The sequence below is a fragment of the Pristiophorus japonicus genome, chromosome 16 (assembly GCF_044704955.1).
Source record: "Pristiophorus japonicus isolate sPriJap1 chromosome 16, sPriJap1.hap1, whole genome shotgun sequence".
In the NCBI taxonomy this organism is placed as follows: domain Eukaryota; kingdom Metazoa; phylum Chordata; class Chondrichthyes; family Pristiophoridae; genus Pristiophorus; species Pristiophorus japonicus.
The window spans coordinates 17,259,066-17,281,489 of record NC_091992.1 but is presented as its reverse complement, the minus strand read 5'-3'; the positions used below and the strand labels follow the sequence as shown (position 1 = coordinate 17,281,489).

At 45.8% G+C, this 22,424-nt stretch overlaps 1 protein-coding gene across 2 annotated transcripts in view; it reads left to right on the top strand.

Annotated features, from left to right (window-relative positions):
• The first annotated feature begins 17,565 nt into the window (after window positions 1-17,565).
• Window positions 17,566-22,424, top strand: part of cuedc1b (CUE domain containing 1b) — a 173,818-nt gene continuing 168,959 nt past the window's right edge. For both annotated transcript variants that reach the window (XR_011587243.1, XM_070857052.1), the window contains exon 1: window positions 17,566-17,585. The gene's annotated coding sequence lies outside the window, so the exon portion shown is untranslated. The remainder of the gene's footprint in view (window positions 17,586-22,424) is intronic.

Here is a 22,424-nt window from a genome sequence, read left to right as displayed (position 1 = left end):
CAGACAAATGGATTAAGCATTCCCACGCTGATGTCCCACAATGTAAGTTCAAGGCCTGGGGGTTTAGGAGTTAGCAGGCGCCAGTGAAAATTAAAACATAAAAATAATAACCTGCAAAATGAAACCAAGATAGGATGCCTAAATCTGGAGTACATCATTCAGTTATTTTTTTTAAATAGTCAAAATTGAGGATTGACGTGCTCTGACTGTGTATTGTTCATGGGTTTTAATTGTTAGGTGAGTTATCTTTAATAATGGATGGTCAAAATTACATTTTGTGATATTATATGGACATGAATGTTTAATATTCTTACATTGATATTAAACTATATAATAGGCTGTTTTTGCACTTATATTGCCCTCTCTTTCCGTTTTCAATCTGGGTTACCATGCAGTGTGCACATGCTGATGTCAGGGTAGTAATAAGCCAATCCAATTTGTCAGTTTGCTCAACAACAAGTTGTACTAATCTAGCACCTTTAACGTAGTGAAATGTGCCAAGGCGCCTCACAGGAGCATTAGCAAACAAAGTTTAACACTGAGCCACATAAGGGGAAATCGGGGCAGATGACCAAAAGCTTGGTCAAAGAGGTAGGTTTTATGGGGAGAGAGAGAGATAGGGAGGCAGTGATGTTTAGGGAGGGAGTTCCAGAGCTCAGGGGTGAGGCAACTGAAGGCACGGCCACCAATGGTGAAGCGATTAAAATTGTGAATCATACACCGTTCTGCAGACAAGAAACAGCAAATTCTTTAAAACAGCTGGAGGACATGGTGACTCAATGCTTCACCATGGTTGCAAGTTCTCAGACACGGTTCTCTCCAATAACATTGCAGCAGTTGTTGTTTCCATGGTGAAAAATGAAGCCTCAATGTCTTTGGAGCTGTTGCTCACTCCAGGAGTGCAGAACAGCAATGTCATTAGGATTCTGCTGAACCTATTCTTTGATTTTTATTTAATCTTGCACCACGATATTTACTACAATCAGAATGGCTTTTTTTTTGTCAATGGGCAAATCGTAAGCTTTTCTACCCTGTAGTTGAGAATGTTGACGAGCAATGACTAGTTTGTTGTATGCAGAGACTCGGTACTAAAATCTGGCATTCAGATTTACAGCCACTGGTTCCGCTGGACATGTCCCATTTTCTGAATAGTACCTCACGCCTGCTTCCACTCCATCCCACTGCCACTGTCTCGCCAAATCCCATGCTGGCTTGCTAGAAGCAAAATCAAGTTTAAAAATGTTGTTAGAAACTTTATTTTTAATCCCAACAAGGCAGGATTGAATGGCAACCATTAGCGGAGGAGGAGCGAGCGATTCAAGAAGTGTGGGTTATAATGACCAATGTCCAACTCATTATTGGTGAGAAGTAGGATCTCAATGATCCAGGACCGATTCTAGAACATAGAGAAGTCTGGGCAAGAAAAAACTATCCATCCCTTCAAGCTCCCTGCAGAGCCCTTAATTATCGAGTAGTTCAATCTATATATAGTGAGTGAGAGAGGTCAGATGTTTGGAAGGTTGAAACAGAACAAATCTCATTTTAAAGCACAACTCAAGAATATCACCACCAGGTAATATATTAGCATGGATAGAGGATTGGCTAACTAACAGAGAACAGAGAGTCGGGATAAATGGTTCTGTTAGGTATGTAAACCTGTAATTATCATGTCTAACCACCAGAGGGCTTATTCCCTGGAGTCCCAAGGGATCCCACAATCCCTTGGGAGCACCTGTATATAAGCAGGCCTCACAGGCTGGAGAGGCACTCTGAGATCTATAATAAAAGACTACGGTAACACCTTACTTTGAGCTTGCAGTATCTAGTCTGACCCTTTATCCAAGACATAACAGGTTCATTCTCAGGTTGGCAATCAGTAATTAGTGGGGTGCCGCAGGGATCAGTGCTGGGATCCCAACTATTTACAATCTATATTAACAACTTGGAAGAAGGGACTGAGTGTAACATAGTCAAGTTTGCTGGTGATACAAAGATGGGAGGAAAAGCAATGTGTGAGGAGGACACAAAAAATCTGCAAAAGGACATAGACAGGCTAAGTGAGTGGGCAAAAATTTGGCAGATGGAGTATCATGTTGGAAAGTGTGAGATCATGCACTTTGGCAGAAAAAAAAAATCAAAGAGCAAGTTATTATTTAAATGGAGAAAGATTGCAAAGTGCTGCAGTACAGTGGGACCTGGGGGTACTTGTGTGCATGAAACACAAAAGGATAGCATGCAGATGATGAGTTCATAATAAAGGATGAAACTGAGTACAATGAGCAAATGTGACCTTAGCTCCTTTAATAAGTCTCCAGAGTGCAGATACCTGATGGGTGGCCTGCTTATATACGGTGCCCTCAAGGGATGCTGGGATCCCTTGGGACTCCAACAGGTAGGCCCTCTGGTGGTGGTGTGTTACAGGTTGCAAGGGGTTAAATACATAACAGCAGGTGATCAGAAAGGCGAATGGTATCTTGGCCTTTATTGCAAAGGGGATTGAGTGTAAAAGCAGGGAAGTCTTGTTACAGTTATATAAGATACTGGTGAGGCCACACTTGGAATACTGCATGCAGTTTTAGTTTCCATATTTACGAAAGGATGTACTTGCTTTGGAGGCAGTTCAGAGAAGGTTCACTAGGCTGATTCTGGGGATGAGGGGGTTGACTTATGAGGAAAAGTTGAGTAGGTTGGGCCTCTACTCATTGGAATTCAGAAGAATGAGAGGTGATCTTATCGAAACATATAAGATTATGAGGGGGCTTGACGAGGTGGATGCAGAGAGGATGTTTCCAATGGGGAGTGGGCGGGGAAGTGGAGCTGAATCCATGATCAGATCAGCCATGATCTTATTGCATGGCGGAGCAGGCTCGTGGGGCTGGATGGCCTACTCCTGTTCCTATTTCTTATGTTCTTATACCCAGGAGCAAGTTATCTGCTTGCTTTTCAGCTGAAGATGTAGGAGGAATAAGATTGGGCTGAAACTAAAATGACACATTGTATCAGAAATGTTACCCCTTACCACTCTTAGGGACTTTTTCTGGATCTATTTCAATAAACATTGTCAGCTCTCCAATACCTTGCCTCGGGCCATTCTTCACATTTGATCCTGCACCGTGAGTGTTGGCTGGCTTGTCCTTTGAGTGGGTGGAGCGAGGTTAGAGCCAATCCTGATCCTACCCTCACTCGATGTAAATTGACTCTCACTTTCCAGCAGGTGTCACTGGATAGCAAGAATCAGGAGGAACATCAGCTGATACTCCCCTGTTTTTAGTCTGGTGCGTGTCAAAACCAAGTAGTGCTCTTAGAGAAGCACTGGCTGATCAAGCACTGTAACAGGGATTGAACACAAAGCATCCTTGGTCTTCATGACTCAATATCATACCAAACTGAGTGTTTGTACACTGAGGCATCGGGCAAGAAACAACCACAACAACAACAACGTTTATATAGCACCTTTAATGTGGTAAAACGTCCCAAGGCGCTTCACAGCAATGTTATAAGACAAAACAGAAAAATTTGACACCGAGCCACATAAGAAGAAATGACAGCAGATGACCAAAAGCTTGGTTAAAGAGGTAGGTTTGAAGGTGCGTCTTAAAGGAGGACAGAGAGGCGGAGAGGTTTAGGGAGGGAGTTCCAGAGTTTAGGGCCCAAGCAGATGAAGGCATGGTCGCCGATGGTTGAGCAGTTTTAATCAGGGAATGCCAAAGAGGGCAGAATTTGAGGAGCGCAGACATCTCGTGGGGTTGTGAAGCTGAAAGAGATTACAGAGATAGGGAGGGGCAAGGCCTTGGAGGGATTTGTAAACGAGGATGAGAATTTTGAAATTGCTTAACCGGGAGCCACTTGTAGGACAGCGAGCACAGGGGTTTTAATTACGCTGTGGATATGTGGCCGGAAGCTCATTTCAGGATCAAATATGACACCTAGGTTGTGAACTGTCTGGTTTAGCTTCAGATGGATGCGAGGGAGAGGGGGTGGAGTCAATGGCTAGGGAAGGCAGTTTGTGGCGGGGACCAGAGCCAATGGCTTCGGTCTTCCCAATATTTAATAGGACAACATTTCTGAAATTGGAGAAACATATTTAGGAACCTAGTAAATTCATTTACATGCTGTTCTGGTATTAGGGGAATTGGGGTTTCAATTTAAGATGCAGAGTACGGCACAGTATCTGCTTTTCAATTTAAGTCAGGTTTATTCTTTCTATGTTTCAGCCTATTCAGCATGAATACATACAGTTCAGTATGAGTTGATGAATCAATAAGCTGTTACAAATTGCATTTAATTATGATTCCGCAAAAGAAAATGTCAACACTTATGCAAATATTTACAGGCACAATAAAATCATACAATTTCAGTGACCATGAAGAATTAACATATATAGACCTGGATTTCCAGCATCCGCAGCATTTTGCCTTTGAATTAAAAGACATGACCAGGCTGAGGTGTGTTCACAAAACTATTATAAAGCAAGTATGGACAGTGCAGGAAGTGTAAGGCAGCCGTTCATTAGCAGAGTAATAATGGAGCAATGTTCAACCAGTGAAAAAGCTGGTTGTGAAAAATGGACACGTTTTTCATTTAATGTTATGAAAACAAAAATGATTTTCTTTCAAATATCAAAAAAGTCTGATGTTGTCAAACACCATTGTTGAAAATTGTTTACATGCATTGATAACATCATCCAAAATAGAAGGATTCCACTCAATGGTAAGTAAATTGAGACTAAATATAGCAATAGTACACGAAGCAGGCACAGTTCCAAGAGCTGGATGGCCAAATCTGCACATAGTTTGGAGGAGGCATTAGATGGTTTCCTTGGATTGTGCATTTAAAAGCTAATCATTCGAACTAAGCTAAGGATCACAAAATGGGGCTTAAATGGGAAGGGGGTGGGGGAGAAAGTGGTGATCTGTTGTATTTAATGGAAAAAAAGAGTTACCACTTCAAGATGTTCCAGATGAAGGTTCAAAATGGAACAATATTATTATCTTAGTTGGCATGTCAAATGTATTCAACTGCTAGATGGTGCTTAAGGTGGGGTCATGGTGCTAGCGTTAAATGAATGAGTAGAACAATGTCAGAGCACACAATTCTGCCCAATGTTGGGATATTTCCACAAACTGTAGCATATTCATCACTTAAACAGGAGTAAGTCATTCAGCCTCTCGAGCCTGTTCCGCCATTCAGTTAGATCATGGCTGATCTGTATCTGAACTCCATCAACCCGCCTTGGTTCCGTATCCCTTCATAGCCTTGCCTAACAAAAATCATCCTTGACTCCGAGGGACTGCCTATGATGATGATAACAAAAATCTAAAACTCATGTTTGGAGGGTGTGACCATTGATTAACCTTGTGGTGAAAGAGGATTGGTTGAGGCACAGTTGGCTAGAGAAGCTGAGAGGTTGTTTGAGAATCAAAGGAATGTCCCTGAAGTTGGGGCATTACCCGAGAGAGAGAAAATGATTAAAAATCCTTCTGCACAGCACCAGGTACGACTGAGATGAGGAGAAATTTCTTCTCTCAGAGAGTTGTAAATCGATGGAATTCTCTGCCCCAGAGAGCTGTGGAGGCTGGGTCATTGAATATATTTAAGGCGGAGATAGATAGATTTTTGAGCGATAAAGGTTATGGGGAGCGGGCAGGGAAGTCGAGCTGAGCCCATGATCAGATCAGCCATGAACTTATTGAATGGCGGAGCAGGCTCGAGGGGCCTAATGGTCTACTCCTGCTCCTATTTCTTATGTTCTTATATTGGTGAAGAACAAATGGTTGTAGAAGCTAAAGTAGCAGCCAAGAACACAAGAGCAGGGACATGCTGAAGTGTGGGTGGGTGCTGCCTTGAAATAGTGATTACAACTATAGTCCACTTACCAACCAACACCAAGCGAGTAGCGAAATCTTGAAGCACAGGTGAAACAAAGAGAACCAGCATCAGTTGGGGTTGAATGGGGGGCTGAAAAGACCATTTCAGAGATGTAACTGAGAAACATTCAACTCCAGCTCCGTGTGCTCCAGGGACATGTCAGCAAGACGCAAGTCCAAGATGTCCGCCTTGGTTCAGTGATAGTACTCTCACCTCTGAGGCAGAAGGTCATGGGTTTAAGCTCCACTCCAGAAACTTGAGCACATCATTTAGGCTGATACTTCAGTGCAGTACTGAGAGAGGTTGCGCTGTGATAGACGCTACAATGAGGCCATGTTTGTCCTCTTGGGTCGATGCAAAAGATAGAAACATAGAAAATAGGTTCAGGAGTAGGCCATTCGGCCCTTCTAGCCTGCACCGCCATTCAATGAGTTCATGGCTGAACATGCAACTTCAGTACCCCATTCCTGCTTTCTCGCCATACCCCTTGATCCCCCGAGTAGTAAGGACTTCATCTAACTCCTTTTTGAATATATTTAGTGAATTGGCCTCAACAACTTTCTGTGGTAGAGAATTCCACAGGTTCACCACTCTCTGGGTGAAGAAGTTTCTCCTCATCTCGGTCCTAAATGGCTTCCCCCTTATCCTTAGACTGTGACCCCTGGTTCTGGACTTCCCCAACATTGGGAACATTCTTCCTGCATCTAACCTGTCTAAACCCATCAGAATTTTAAACGTTTCTATGAGGTCCCCTCTCATTCTTCTGAACTCCAGTGAATACAAGCCCAGTTGATCCAGTCTTTCTTGATAGGTCAGTCCCGCCATCCCGGGAATCAGTCTGGTGAACCTTCGCTGCACTCCCTCAATAGCAAGAATGTCCTTCCTCAAGTTAGGAGACCAAAACTGTACACAATACTCCAGGTGTGGCCTCACCAAGGCCCTGTACAACTGTAGCAACACCTCCCTGCCCCTGTACTCAAATCCCCTCGCTATGAAGGCCAACATGCCATTTGCTTTCTTAACCGCCTGCTGTACCTGCATGCCAACCTTCAATGACTGATGTACCATGACACCCAGGTCTCTTTGCACCTCCCCTTTTCCTAATCTGTCACCATTCAGATAATAGTCTGTCTCTCTGTTTTTACCACCAAAGTGGATAACCTCACATTTATCCACATTATACTTCATCTGCCATGCATTTGCCCACTCACCTAACCTATCCAAGTCGCTCTGCAGCCTCATAGCATCCTCCTCGCAGCTCACACTGCCACCAAACTTAGTGTCATCTGCAAATTTGGAGATACTACATTTAATCCCCTCGTCTAAATCATTAATGTACAGTGTAAACAGCTGGGCCCCCAGCACAGAACCTTGCGGTACCCCACTAGTCATTGCCTGCCATTCTGAAAAGTCCCCATTTACTCCTACTCTTTGCTTCCTGTCTGACAACCAGTTCTCAATCCATGTCAGCACACTACCCCCAATCCCATTAGCTTTAACTTTGCACATTAATCTCTTGTGTGGGACCTTGTCGAACGCCTTCTGAAAGTCCAAATACACCACATCAACTGGTTCTCCCTTGTCCACTCTACTGGAAACATCCTCAAAAAATTCCAGAAGATTTGTCAAGCATGATTTCCCTTTCACAAATCCATGCTGACTTGGACCTATCATGTCACCTCTTTCCAAATGCGCTGCTATGACATCCTTAATAATTGATTCCATCATTTTACCCACTACCGATGTCAGGCTGACCAGTCTATAATTCCCTGTTTTCTCTCTCCCTCCTTTTTTAAAAAGTGGGGTTACATTGGCTACCCTCCACTCGATAGGAACTGATCCAGTGTCAATGGAATGTTGGAAAATGACTGTCAATGCATCTGCTATTTCCAAGGCCACCTCCTTAAGTACTCTGGGATGCAGTCCATCAGGCCCTGGGGATTTATCGGCCTTCAATCCCATCAATTTCCCCAACACAATTTCCCGACTAATAAGGATTTCCCTCAGTTCCTCCTCCTTACTAGACCCTCTGACCCCTTTTATATCCGGAAGGTTGTTTGTGTCCTTCTTAGTGAATACCGAACCAAAGTACTTGTTCAATTGGTTCGCCATTTCTTTGTTCCCCGTTATGACTTCCCCTGATTCTGACTGCAGGGGACCTACATTTGTCTTTACTAACCTTTTTCTCTTTACAAATCTATAGAAACTTTTGCAATCCGTCTTAATGTTCCCTGCAAGCTTCTTCTCATACTCCATTTTCCCTGCCCTAATCAAACCCTTTGTCCTCCTCTGCTGAGTTCTAAATTTCTCCCAGTCCCTGGGTTCGCTGCTATTTCTGGCCAATTTGTATGCCACTTCTTTGGCTTTAATACTATCCCTGATTTCCCTTCATAGCCACGGTTGAGCCACCTTCCCTTTTTTATTTTTACGCCAGACAGGAATGTACAATTGTTGTAGTTCATCCATGCGGTCTCTAAATGTCTGCCATTGCCCTTCCACAGTCAACCCCTTAAGTATCATTCGCCAATCTATCCTAGCCAATTCACGCCTCATACCTTCAAAGTTAGTCTTCTTTAAGTTCGGGACCATGGTCTCTGAATTAACTGTTTCATTCTCCATCCTAATGCAAAATTCCACCATATTATGGTCACTCTTCCCCAAGGGGCCTCGCACAACGAGATTGCTAATTAATCCTCTCTCATTACACAACACCCAGTCTAAGATGGCCTCCCCCCTAGTTGGTACCTCGACATATTGGTCTAGAAAACCATCCCTTATGCACTGGCATTATTGGCATCCCATGGCATTATTGAAAGAAGAGAACGGGAGTTGTTCTGGTGTCCTGGCCAATCTTTATCCCTCAACCAAAAAGATTATTTAGTCATTTATCTCATTGCTGCTTTTGGGAGCTTGCTGTGAGCAAATTGACTGTCGTGTTTCCATACATTACAATAGTGACTACATGTCAAAATGACCCCAGTAATCTGCTAAAGATATCGAACAAATACGTTGCCTTTCATGCAAAAGGAAAACTGGGAACATTTGGTGAGGTAGCTTGAAAGCTTGATTGTTGGGGAATGTACTGTGGTACATTGAATCACAGCAGAATGAAAGATAATAGAACAAGGGGAAGAAAAATAACAAAAAATGGTAAGGCAATAATTAGAGTAATTTTTAAAAATTATAGTTACTGAATGTTCCTTGCAGAAAATGTAATAGAGACACTCACAACATCCACAAAACCTTCTGATCTGTCAATGGGTCACAGGGACTAACTGACAGGTGCCTCAGAACTATCTATTACTTCCAAATTTCTCTCCTCCTCCTGGCAGTTGCTGACTCTAGCTTGGACATGGTGCTGCCAGACTTGGAAAATTTCAATTGACCCAGCATATACAGCTTTATGGAGGTATGAGTTCCAGATTTCCAGATTCCTGATTTCGCTCGTAAATGGCCGAACTTTACTTTTAAGATTATTGTCCCCTTATTCTGGGTTCCTCCACCAGAGGAAATAGATTCTTTTCATTGAATTCCTTTATCATTTTAAACATATCGGTTATATCACTCCTCGTCCTTTTAAACTCAAGGGGATACAAACCAAGTTTATGCCACCTATCCTCATAATTCAGCCCTTTAATCGCTGGTATCATTCTGCACTGTGACCCCTCCAAGGAGCTTCGTTCTAGGCAGGATTACCACTGAAACCAATATATTCTTCCTGAGGTTTGTTGTAAATGACTGTCTTGCTCTTTTTGCTTTGTTGCTTTTAACGTCGAATTACCCGCAGACACTCAGTTGTAATAAAGGCCGGATCTTTATTTAGACATTCAGACATTCACAAGCCAACAACTCTGCTTGCAAAGGCAGCTCTTCAAGATGTTACACACCTTTCGAGATTTCAGTGTCTCTTTTTTCGAAAATATACTTTATTCATATAAAATTTTCACAATACACTGGAAAATAGCTCAGTACCTTGCGGTCAGCAATTTGGATACTGTTTGGATACTGACAGCAGTTCCATACAATGCACTAGCGTGCACTTCATTTCAAGGTACAGTTTAGTACAATCTGTAAATCATATTACATGTAGTACTGTGCAAATGAGGGTATTACATGGAGCAGATGAGAACAGGTTTACATTAGATTCCAGGATACATTGCAATACCGATCATGAATCACGTTACATGTAGCACTATGCAGATGAATGCAGTACAGGGAGCGGATGGGGATACATTTACATTTCTTTACAAGTTACTAAACAGTCTCTTACAGTCCAAGTGTCTCTGCAGTCCATAAGAGTCTGTATGACAAAGGCCAGTTCCATCTTTTATATCTAAAAAGCCTTTGAACTCTTATTCTTTGCATTTAGACAATCATGACTAACTGCTTTCTGAATCGTTTAACATACAGACTATCATTCCCACCGTAACAAGGTACTCAAAAACTTAACATTGCTTGTTTAACCTACAGATGTCATTAAATAATAATAAAGGTACAATCAAATACTTAATATACAGAATTGCTTTGTAGCATAGTAACAAAGTTACACTCAAATACTTAACATACAGGCATCATCAAATAGTTTAGTCATGAATTTCCATTATTCCCACCGTAACAAGGTACTCAAATATTTAAAATACAGACATGACCAGTCATTCACCTCAATGGCTGGAAGGCACCACATTGTCGAACAGTCTCTTTTCGATCCAAACTTCCAATCTTCCTGTTTTCTTAATCCAAACTTCAGACCGTGTGCTGAAGCAAAGAGTTCAGAAATGCGGGACTGTGCTCCACAAGGTTCGTTGCCCAAAACTGTATCCTGTACTCCAGATGGGCTCTGTACAACAGAAGCATTCCCTCCTCATGTTTGTACTACTTCCCCCTTGAGATAAAGGACAACATTCCAGTCGCCTTTTTGCTAACTTTTTGTACCAGTGCATTAGCATTTAGTGATCTGTGGACATGGACACCCAAATCCCTTTACTCCTCCACAGCTCCTAGTCTCTCATATTAAGTATTCCAATATTCCAACTTGTGTCTCTCAGATCTTCTTCTTAGGCGGTCCCTCGTGTCAAGGATGACTTGCTTCCATCAAAAAAGGATGAGTTCACAGGTGTTTCAATGAAGGACCTGATATTCCACGTCGCGAACTACATATTGAAGGGTGGAAGATGCCTGTGCGTGGATTTTTTTAATGTGTGGTGGCCGTTGTACACCAGCCTCCACACGGGCTTGACAGAGCTAGGTCTTGTTCCAGTAAGTATCACAGGCAAGGATTAACCAAGATGACTGGAGACCAGCTCTGATGCATGGACCTAGTGCGCACACATAACGCAGTGTGGGCTGGCCTGTGCTACATATGCTTTTCTAGTTAACAGTGAATAATTGAACAACAATTGTCAGATTCAATAATTGTATAAATACTGCCACCGGTTCCCTAAATATTTTTTAGCCTGCCAATGAAAACTGTATGAAGAGAGTCGGTGGTGATGAATTAATATAGTAATAAAAGGACCTAGTTTAATTCTGATCTGATTTGAGATAGTTTGAATGCTGGTTCCATTCTCAGGAGCTCTGGCCATTCCCGGGCTGTGTATTTTTCTCCTCAGAGCCAACGAGGATCCAACGTCACATTTCCAAACATTGAACACTATGTGTCATAGTTTTTGCACACACTCAGTTTGTTTATGTCCCTGCTCCTATCTATACAACTTACTGTGCCTCCTAACTTAGTGTAATCGGCAAATATGAATACACATCTCTATTTCTTCATCCAAATCATTAATATATATGATGAAAAGCAGAGGAAATACCACTTGTCACATCCCACCAATCAGGGAATGTTAATTTTACCCCTACTATATGTCTCCTACCTCCCAAACAATTACCAACTCGCATCACATGATTACCCCCAATTCTACGCGCTTTTATTTTAGTTGTTAATCTCTTGTGCGGAACCTTAGCAAACACTTTCTGGAAATCCATTCAGACAACATCAATAGGCACTTTCCTATCCAGCATGCTCGTGACCTCCTCAAAAAATTTGACTAGATTAGCCAGACGTGACCTGCCCTTCACTAATCCATGCTGGCTCTTTTTGATCTATTCATACTTGTCCAAGTGCTCAGTCCCTCTGTCTCTGCTGATAGATTCCAGTATCTTCCCCACAGCTGATGTTAAACTGACAGGTCTGTAGTTACCTGGTCTGCTTGTGTGTGGACATTATCCAAACTTATTTAAACTGCTGATACTTACTGTATAGGCTCACTGAAGAATGTCCACTTGAACAAAGTACTGTTGCCCATGGAACTGCACCCCAGTGTGAGTTGGTATAAGGGAAAATATAGAGAAAGTAAAAGCGGATTTGGTTAAATTGTTACAAAGCAATTTAATATTTCATGAAACTGAATATCCAAATACTCCATGAAAAAAGGACACATGTGTTAGTCATCATTTTCCAAAGCTCTCGAGATTCATAAGAACATAAGAAATAGGAGCAGGAGTAGGCCATACGGCCCCTCGAGCCTGCTCCGCCATTCAATGCGATCATGGCTGATCATCGACCTCAACTCCACTTTCCCGCCCGATCTCCATATCCCTTGATTCCCCCAGACTCCAAATATTCAGGAACTGCGCCTTTAAATTGGAAATGTTGCTCCATTATTTAAGAAGGGATAATGTGAAACCTGGCTGATTTTTTTATCGCCCTCTCTGGGCCAGGGGTACTGAGGCAAATTGTTCAGATGCCCCTTGCCTAACTCAGCACAGACTGGGAATTGAACCCAGATTGGTTTAATGTCACCGAGAAAACAGCAGAAGACTTTGACAAAAAACTGTCAGGATTTTTCCTCATTTCTTGCAAAGAACTTGTGGGTTACAAGGCCATTTTGGCTGTACATTGGTACTTTTCCCTCTTCTGCCCTCTTGAGCATCCCTGATTATAATCGCTCAACCACTGGTGGCCGTGCCTTCTGTTGCCTGGGCCCCAAGCTCTGGAACTCCCTGCCTAAACCTCTCCGCCTCTCTACCTCTCTTTCCTCCTTCAAGACGCTCCTTAAAACATACCTCTTTGATCAAGCTTTTGGTCACCTGCCCTAATTTCTACTTATGCGGCTCGGTGTCAAATTTTTGTCTCATAAAACTCCTGTAAAGCGCCTTGGGACGTTTCACTACGTTAAAGGCGATATATAAATACAAGTTATTGTTGTACACATAGGCACGCTTAACCCTCCCCCACCCTTCCCACTTACTTACCCAGGGGAATCCTACACCTTTTTGGGGGAGCGAATCTGCTTTGCCTATTGAGGGAGGGGTGGGTGGCTGGTGCAGGGGATAAAGTTAATCGTTTTAAAAAAAGCCAGACTATTTTTGTGGTAATGGATACGTTCCAATATATAAGAGAGGGGGAGACTTTGGACTAAAAGTACCTCACCTGCACTTGCATTCCCCTTTAAATAAAAGGTATAAATAAATATTAACACGCTAAATTTAAAAATAAGCCTTGAATCGATATCACCTTATCAGGTCTTTGGAGAAACACCCCAAAGGCGGTCAATGGAGCAAGAACAATCGTGACTTATGTAGGAATATTGTATTGCAACAAACGGTTGGGAGATTTAATAAAACTGATGCGTCTTTTACATAAGAACATAAGAATTAGGAACAGGAGTAGGCCATCTAGCCCCTCGAGCCTGCGCCGCCATTCAACAAGATCATGGCTGATCTGGCCGTGGACTCAGCTCCACTTACCCGCCCGCTCCCCGTAACCCTTAATTCCCTTATTGGTTAAAAATCTATCTATCTGTGATTTGAATACATTCAATGAGCTAGCCTCAACTGCTTCCTTGGGCAGAGAATTCCACAGATTCACAACCCTCTGGGAGAAGAAATTCCTTCTCAACTCGGTTTTAAATTGGCTCCCCCGTATTTTGAGGCTGTGCCCCCTAGTTCTAGTCTCCCCGACCAGTGGAAACAACCTCTCTGCCTCTATCTTGTCTATCCCTTTCATTATTTTAAATGTTTCTATAAGATCACCCCTCATCCTTCTGAACTCCAACGAGTAAAGACCCAGTCTACTCAATCTATCATCATAAGGTAACCCCCTCATCTCCGGAATCAGCCGAGTGAATCGTCTCTGTACCCCCTCCAAAGCTAGTATATCCTTCCTCTAGTAAGGTGACCAAAACTGCACGCAGTACTCCAGGTGCGGCCTCACCAATACCCTGTACAGTTGCAGCAGGACCTCCCTGCTTTTGTACTCCATCCCTCTCGCAATGAAGGCCAACATTCCATTCGCCTTCCTGATTACCTGCTGCACCTGCAAACTAACTTTTTGGGTTTCATGCACAAGGACCGCCAGCAGCGCGACCTCAATTATGACACGCAGCTCCTGTTTGTGAACCTGGGGGGTGCCAGGACCGCCCTCCGGGAGCTGCCTGTCTTTTACAGGGAACTCATCAGGGTCTGGAACAAAGTCTCCACCAAGCGCAGCTCTCCGCCGGCTGGAGTGGCGGCCGTCCTGCAGGAGCCGCTGCTCGGGAATCCGTACCTCCACGACCGAGGTTTTATGTGGCGGTTGGAAGAGAGGGCTGTGGCTGGTGAGGTGACCAGGGTCAGGGACCTGCTCGATGGCGGAGGAGCGGGCTGGATGGCGCCAGACATGCTGGCGCGGCGCCTAAACTCTGCCAACGTCCGCCACGCGGCCGATGCCATCGAGTCGCTAAAAACAGCTCTGGGCCCTGACTCCGTTAGGTGCATCGAGGAGGCTCAAGCACGTGGGGAGATCCCGTCCGAACTGACCCCCGTCCGGACGGAATTCCTCATCGGCACCAAACCCCGGAACCTCCCTCGGGGGCCGGCGCCTCACAACTTGAGCCGCCTCGGGGAAATCCCCTCCGTGCCTTTCAGTTCCGCGCGGAGGGGTTTCCTGTACGGGCTGCTCCTGCACACTCTCAACTTTGCCATCCTCGCCGGCCGTCCGGACACGCCATGGTGTACCATCTTGCCGTCCGGAGGAGGCGGGGGTCCCCGATGGAGGGCACTCTACGCAGGGGTCCTCCCACTATTCATCGGGGACTTGGCCTGGAGGGTGGTGCACGGAGCAGTGCCGTGCAATAAATTTTTAAGCCGGTTCACGGACTCCCAGGCCGCCTGCAATTTCTGCGGTCTGGAGGAGTCCGTGTTCCATGTTTTTATTGAGTGCACGAGGTTGCAGCCCCTGTTCCATTATTTGAAGGGGCTGCTCCTGAAATTCTGGCTGCACTTCAGTCCCACTCTCCTGATCTTTGGGCACCCTGTGCGGAGGGGAGCGGGTAGGTCCGAAGGCCTCCTCGTAGGACTGCTCCTGGGCACGGCCAAGGGTGCCATCAGCCGGTCCAGGCAGCGGGCGGTCGAGGGGGTCGTTCAACCTGACTGCCTGCCTCTCTTCCGCTCTTACATCCGGTCCAGGGTGTCCTTGGAGATGGAGCACGCGGTGTCCACCGGTACGCTCGCGGCCTTCCGCGAGAGGTGGGCACCGGAGGGACTGGAGTGCATCATCACGCCCGGCAACCAAATTTTAATTTGATTTTACGTTTTAAAGTTTAATTTGTTTTCATTGCCGGTGCTTTTAGTGTCCCCCTCCCCTTTTATAGGGGGCACTGGAAAAATGTGATTTTAGCGCCCAAAAAAAAACCAAAAAAAAAAATGAAAAACACAAAAAAAAAGGAAAAAAGGGCCTTGTAAATGTCTGGTGTGTCACCCAGGTCGGGTGGCACGGTTTAATGTTTTATGTTTTTGCAGGTAGACTCTAAAAGAGTTTCATGCACAAGGACGCTCGCGGCCTTCCGCGAGAGGTGGGCACCGGAGGGACTGGAGTGCATCATCACACCCGGCAACCAAATTTTAATTTGATTTTACGTTTTAAAGTTTAATTTGTTTTAATTGCCGGTGCTTTTAGTGTCCCCTTCCCTTTTATAGAGGGCACTGGGAAAATTGTGATTTTAGTGCCCAAAAAAAAAACCAAAAAAAAAAACCAAAAAAAAGGAAAAAAAGGGCCTTGTAAATGTCTAGTGTGTCACCCAGGTCGGGTGGCACGGTTTAATGTTTTATGTTTTGTAGGTAGACTCTAAAAGAGTTTCATGCACAAGGACCCCCAGGTCCCTCTGCACCGCAGCATGTTGTAATTTCTCCCCATTCAAATAATATTCCCTTTTACTGTTTTTTTTTCCCAAGGTGGATGACCTCACATTTTCCAACATTGTATTCCATCTGCCAAACCTTAGCCCATTCACTTAACCTATCCAAATCTCTTTGCAGCCTCTCTGTGTCCTCTACACAACCCGCTTTCCCACTAATCTTTGTGTCATCTGCAAATTTTGTTACACTACACTCTGTCCCCTCTTCCAGGTCATCTATGTATATTGTAAACAGTTGTGGTCCCAGCACCGATCCCTGTGACACACCACTAACCACCGCTTTCCAACTCAAAAAGGACCCATTTATCCCGACTCTCTGCTTTCTGTTAGCCAGCCAATTCTCGATCCACGCTAATACATTTCCTCTGACTCTGCGTACCTTTATCTTCTGCAGTAACCTTTTGTGCGGCACCTTATCGAATGCCTTTTGGAAATCTAAATACACCACATCCATTGGTACACCTCTATCCACCATGCTCATTATATCCTCAAAGAATTCCAGTAAATTAGTTTAACACGATTTCCCCTTCATGAATCCATGTTGCGTCTGCTTGATTGCACTATTCCTATCTAGATGTCCCGCTATTTCTTCCTTAATGATAGCTTCAAGCATTTTCCCCACTACAGATGTTAAACTAACCGGCCTACCTTTTGTCTGCCCCCTTTTTTAAACAGAGGCGTTACATTAGCTGCTTTCCAATCCGCTGAAATATAATTTTAGAAGAGTTGCAGAAGTCACATGCTAAATAAACCAGAATATTTGCAGTGTTAACTAAACCACCGGTCTTTACAGTGCTTAAAAAAACAGAGATTTTAAAGTGCTTAATAAACCAGAGTTTGTGCAGTGTTGAATAAACCCGAGTTTGTGCAGTGTTCAATAAACCAGAGTTTGTGCAGTGTTCAATAAACCAGTCTGTGCAGTGTTGAATAAACCAGAGTTTGTGCAGTGTTAAATAAACCATAGTTTGTGCAGTGTTCATTAAACCAGAGTCTGTGCAGTGTTCAATAAACCAGAGTCTGTGCAGTGTTCATTAAACCAGAGTCTGCAGTGCTAAATAAACCAGAGTTTGTGCAGTGTTCAATAAACCGGAGTCTGTGCAGTGTTGAATAAACCAGAGTTTGTGCAGTACTAAATAAACCATAGTTTGTGCAGTGTTCAATAAACCAGAGTCTGTGCAGTGTTGAATGTGTTCATTAAACCAGAGTCTGTGCAGTGCTAAATAAACCAGAGTTTGTGCAGTGTTCAATAAAGCAGTCTTTACCAGTGCTAAATGAAGCAGAGTCTGTTTGCCCGGCTAGTTAAATGATTCGTGCAGCAGTTGCATTTCTCCCGGATCTCCACTAGGAAGCTGCATTGCTCTCTGTGTGTGTGTGTGTGTGTGTGTGAGAGTGCCGCCAACACCTCTCCCAATCCTTCCCAGCTCCATATGTTGACCTCGACGCCGAAGAGGGAGAGAGAGGAAGAAAGCACATTTCCACCGACAAACTTGCCCGGAGTGGCTGTTTTTGGAAAAAAAACCCAGAACAGATAAAGGAGGCCAGGTGCGAGAGGGTTTGCTGTGGGAAAGGCTGGGCTTTGCACTGTGTGGGGGGAGAGATTGAGTGAGACCGAGCGCTGGGACACTTGCAGCGGGGACAATCGGAGCTTTGTCACCCAGCCAGCGGAGCCTGTCCCGAGGCTGCCGCTGCCTCTCACAGCAGCGGCTACCCGGGGTAGGGGAGATTTAAACCCCCCCCCGCCAGGCTCGGGAATGGCTGCATTGGGTCTGAATTCTGCTTTAAAAAAAAAAATTCTTTAATAATGTTTAAAAATTCGGCCTCCGTGTCGGCGGCGGCTGCAGCCCCGGGGATCGCGGAGACGCTGCCGGGGCGGAGGGAGGGTGTGGGGACTGGAGTTTGGGTCTAAGGCAGGGAGCTTTCTCAGCACTGAAACCAACACATCCGTGCAGCAGGAACCATTTAGCACATGTGTTAGTTACTGTGTGTCGGATTGTAGCCAGAGTGCGAAGGAATCCCAATGCAGGTTTTTTTTAATGAAAGTTTATTTGGCTTTCTGTCAGCTCGCTCTCGCCTTGTTTGCTCAACTCGCTCCTGGTGGATTTTGCATTTTGGGGGGAATAGGGGAAACATTAATTAATCTTGTTGACCTGACTCCGGTTCCCCCCTTCCCCCCCCCTTCCCCAATTCTTGTCTTCCCACACTCCTGTTTTTTTGAGGGCAGAGGTAGTTAAACAGGAAATGTGTTGCGATGCCTGAGAATGGGATTGATCAATGTGTACATTCCTCCCCTTCAGCCCCCAAACTACCCCCCCAATTCTTTAACCCCCCCAATTCTCTCCCCCCCCCCAATTCTCTCCCCCCCCCAATTCTCTCCCCCCCCCCAATTCTCTCCCCCCCCCCCAATTCTCTCTCCCCCCCCCCAATTCTCTCCCCCCCCAATTCTCTCCCCCCCCAATTCTCTCCCCCCCCCAATTCTCTCCCCCCCCCCAATTCTCTCCCCCCCCCAATTCTCTCCCCCCCCCCAATTCTCTCCCCCCCCCAATTCTCTCCCCCCCCCCAATTCTCTCCCCCCCCAATTCTCTCCCCCCCCAATTCTCTCCCCCCCCCAATTCTCTCCCCCCCCCAATTCTCTCCCCCCCCCAATTCTCTCCCCCCCCAATTCTCTCCCCCCCCAATTCTCTCCCCCCCCAATTCTCTCCCCCCCCAATTCTCTCCCCCCCCAATTCTCTTCCCCCCCCCAATTCTCTTCCCCCCCCCAATTCTCTTCCCCCCCCCAATTCTCTTCCCCCCCCAATTCTCTTCCCCCCCCCAATTCTCTCTCCCCCCCCCAATTCTCTCTCCCCCCCCCAATTCTCTCTCCCCCCCCAATTCTCTCTCCCCCCCCAATTCATTCTCCCCCCCAATTCTCCCCCCCCCAATTCTCTCTCCCCCCCAATTCTCTCTCCCCCCCAATTCTCTCTCCCCCCAATTCTCTCTCCCCCCAATTCTCTCTCCCCCCCAATTCTCTCCCCCCCCCAATTCTCCCCCCCCCAATTCTCTCTCCCCCCCCAATTCTCTCTCTCCCCCCCCCCACCCACCCAATTCTCCCCTCACCCACCCACCCACCCAATTCTCCCCCCCCTCCAATTCTCCCCCCCCCCCCACCCACCCAATTCTCCCCCCCCCCCCCACCCACCCAATTCTCCCCCCCTCCCCCCCACCCACCCAATTCTCCCCCCCTCCCCCCCACCCACCCAATTCTCCCCCCCTCCCCCCCACCCACCCAATTCTCCCCCCCTCCCCCCCACCCACCCAATTCTCCCCCCCTCCCCCCCACCCACCCAATTCTCCCCCCCCCCCACCCACCCAATTCTACCCCCCCCCACCCACCCAATTCTACCCCCCCCCACCCACCCAATTCTACCCCCCCCACCCACCCACCCAATTCTATCCCCCCCCACCTCTCCTCCTCCAATTCCCTCTCTTCCCCCCCCCCCGCACCACCTCCTCCAATTCCCTCTCCCCACTCCTCCTCCCCCCTCCCAATTCCCTACCCCCCCCCAATTCCCTACCCCCCCAATTCCCTACCCCCCCTCACCTCTCTTCCTCCAATTCCCTACCCCCCCACCTCACCTCTCCTCCTCCAATTCCCTACCCCCCCACCTCACCTCTCCTCCTCCAATTCCCTCCCCCCATCTCACCTCTGCTCCTCCAATTCCCTCCCCCCTCCTCAATTCTTTACCCCCTCCCCACATTCTCCTGTAGACAGCAATCCATTGCTGCAGATCGATTCCCTGGGAACGTCCCCAACTAAATCCGAGGTTGCGAACTCTGGGGGGAGCAGGGCTGTGGAGCTGTTGGGCCCGAAGCCTGGGTGACAAGGTTACAGAGTCCAGCTACATGTGATCATGCAGGCGAGTGCTGAAGGATGTATTGGGATAGGGGGCATTCAGGTGGATTTGAGTGAACCCTTGGAAGCAAGGAGAGACGAGCTGGACAGAGGGAAGGAATGGAGGCTGTAAGATTTACCGGATTTAGAACTTGGATTGGATATTGAATGTCATTATTGAGATGTTTTTTTTCTAAAACATTGTCTGATTTCCCTACCTCCAAATTTCACATTCCTTTTACTATTTCTCTTTCTCTCAGATGAATCTAATTTGTTTTATTACTTGGGTGCTAACCACCATCTTTCTTCGCTTATTCTCATTCTGATTTTTCGGGTTTTATAGTCTTGAGCAAGAAAGAATTTGCATTTAAGTCGTACCATATTATGTCCTCTCGACTTCCTGAAGTGTTTGACAGCAATTTAAATTTATGTTGAAATGCAGTCATTGCTGTGATGTGGGTAGACATGGCCACCAGTTAACGCACAAGATCCCATGAACGGCAAATGAATAAGCGACTAGTTGATGTGTTTAGTTGGTTTTAAGCAGATCAAAAGTTTTTTTTTTGAAGAGTAAGGGAAACCTGAGCTGCGTGTGATGCTCTGTGTTGATACGGTCCTGTAGTCCCTGTGCTCGGCGACCTACATTGGATCCTGGTCCAGCAATGCCTCGAATTTAAAATTCTCATCCTCGTGTTCAAATTCCTCCATGGCCTCCCTATCTCTGTAACCTCCTTCAGCCCCACAACTCTCCGAGATCTCTGCGCTCCTCCAACTCTGGCCTCTTGTGCATCCCCGATTTCCTTCAACCCCCCCCATTGGCGGCCGTGCCTTCAGCTGTGAAGGCCTTGAGATCTGGAATTCTCTCCCTAAACTTCTCCACCTCGCCACCTTTCTCCTTAAAACCGACCTCTTTGACCAAGCTTTTGGTCACCTGCCCTAATATCTCCTCCTTTGGCTCTGTGTCAAATGTTGTCTGATGACACTTTTGTGAAGCTCCTTGGGACATTGCGTTACAAGCGCTATATAAATGCAAGTTGTTGTTGTTGGAGGAGGCCGCACAGAAGACTGGATCTCTGTTTTCTGAATCAATCTCTGTTGGGTCTGGAGGAGAGGCGGTCCTGTCTGTGATCATGGCAGTGTACACAAACAAGTATGCTGTGATATGTTATACCAGCTCAGTGCATTTAGAACACCAGTGGGTCATGGCTGCAGGCCGAGGGGAAAGTCGGTGCCCGCTGTCATAAGTCATGTTGATGCTCTGGATTGCATGAGACCGCAGTGTCAGGAAGTCAACAGCAGGGGCGTCTGAGTTCGGAAGGAAAAGACTTGCATTTATATAGCGCCTTTCACGACCACCGGGCGTCTCAAAGCACTTCGCAGCCAATGAAGTACTTTTTGAAGAGTAGTTAGTCCCTGTTGCAATGTGGGAAACGCGGCAGCCAATTTGCGCACAGCAAGCTCCCACAAACCGCAGTGTGATGACCGGATAATCTATTTTTGTTACGTTGATTGAGGGATAAATATTGACCAGGACACCGGGGATAATTCCCCTGCTCTTCTTCGAAGTAGTGTCATCGGAGCTTTTCCGTTCACCTGAGAAAGCAGACGGGACCTCGGTTTAACGTCTCATCTGAAAGACGGCACCTCCCACGGTGCAGTGCTTGTCAGCCTAGATTTATGTGCTCAAGTCCCTGGAGTGGGACTTGAACCCACAACCTTCTGACTCAGAGGCGAGTGTGCTACCCACTGAGCCACAGCTGACACCGAGACTGGAAGAGCATGGACTTTTCAGATGGAAAGGGGGTGATCTTCTAGAAGTATAAAGATAGTTAAATGAATGAAGAAATTAAATCAGGAAAATTATTTTAGATTGCAACGAGTAGGATAATGGGTCACATGTTCAAAAGGCAAATCTAGGACTACTGTCGGAAAGTGTCTCTTCCAACAAAGAGTGATCAACACTTAGAATTCATTCACAGATGTAATGACTTGGGTGAAGGGGCTGAGTGTAACATAGCCAAGTTTGCTGCTGATATAAAGTTAGGTGGGAAAGTAAGCTGTGAGGAGGACGCAAAGAGGCAGCAGAGAGATAGCAACAGGTTGGCTGAGTGGGCAAGAACATGGCAAATGGAATACAATGAGGGGAAGTATAAAGTTATCCACTTTGGTAGGAAAAACACAAAAGCCAAATATTTTTGAATGGCGAGAGACTGGGAAATGTTTTTATCCACTTTGGTAGGAAAAACACAAAAGCCAAATATTTTTGAATGGCGAGAGACTGGGAAATGTTTGCATTCAGAGGGACCTGGGTATCCTTGTACATGAATCATAGAAAGTTAACATGCAGGTACAGCAAGCTATTAAGAAAGCAAATGATATGTTAGCTTTTGTTAGAGTATCAGAGTAAAGAAGTCTTGCTACAATTATACAAAGCATTGGTGAAGCCACACCTGGAGCACTGACGGTTCTGGTCTCCTTACCTAAGGAAAGACGATACTTGCCTTGGAGGAAGT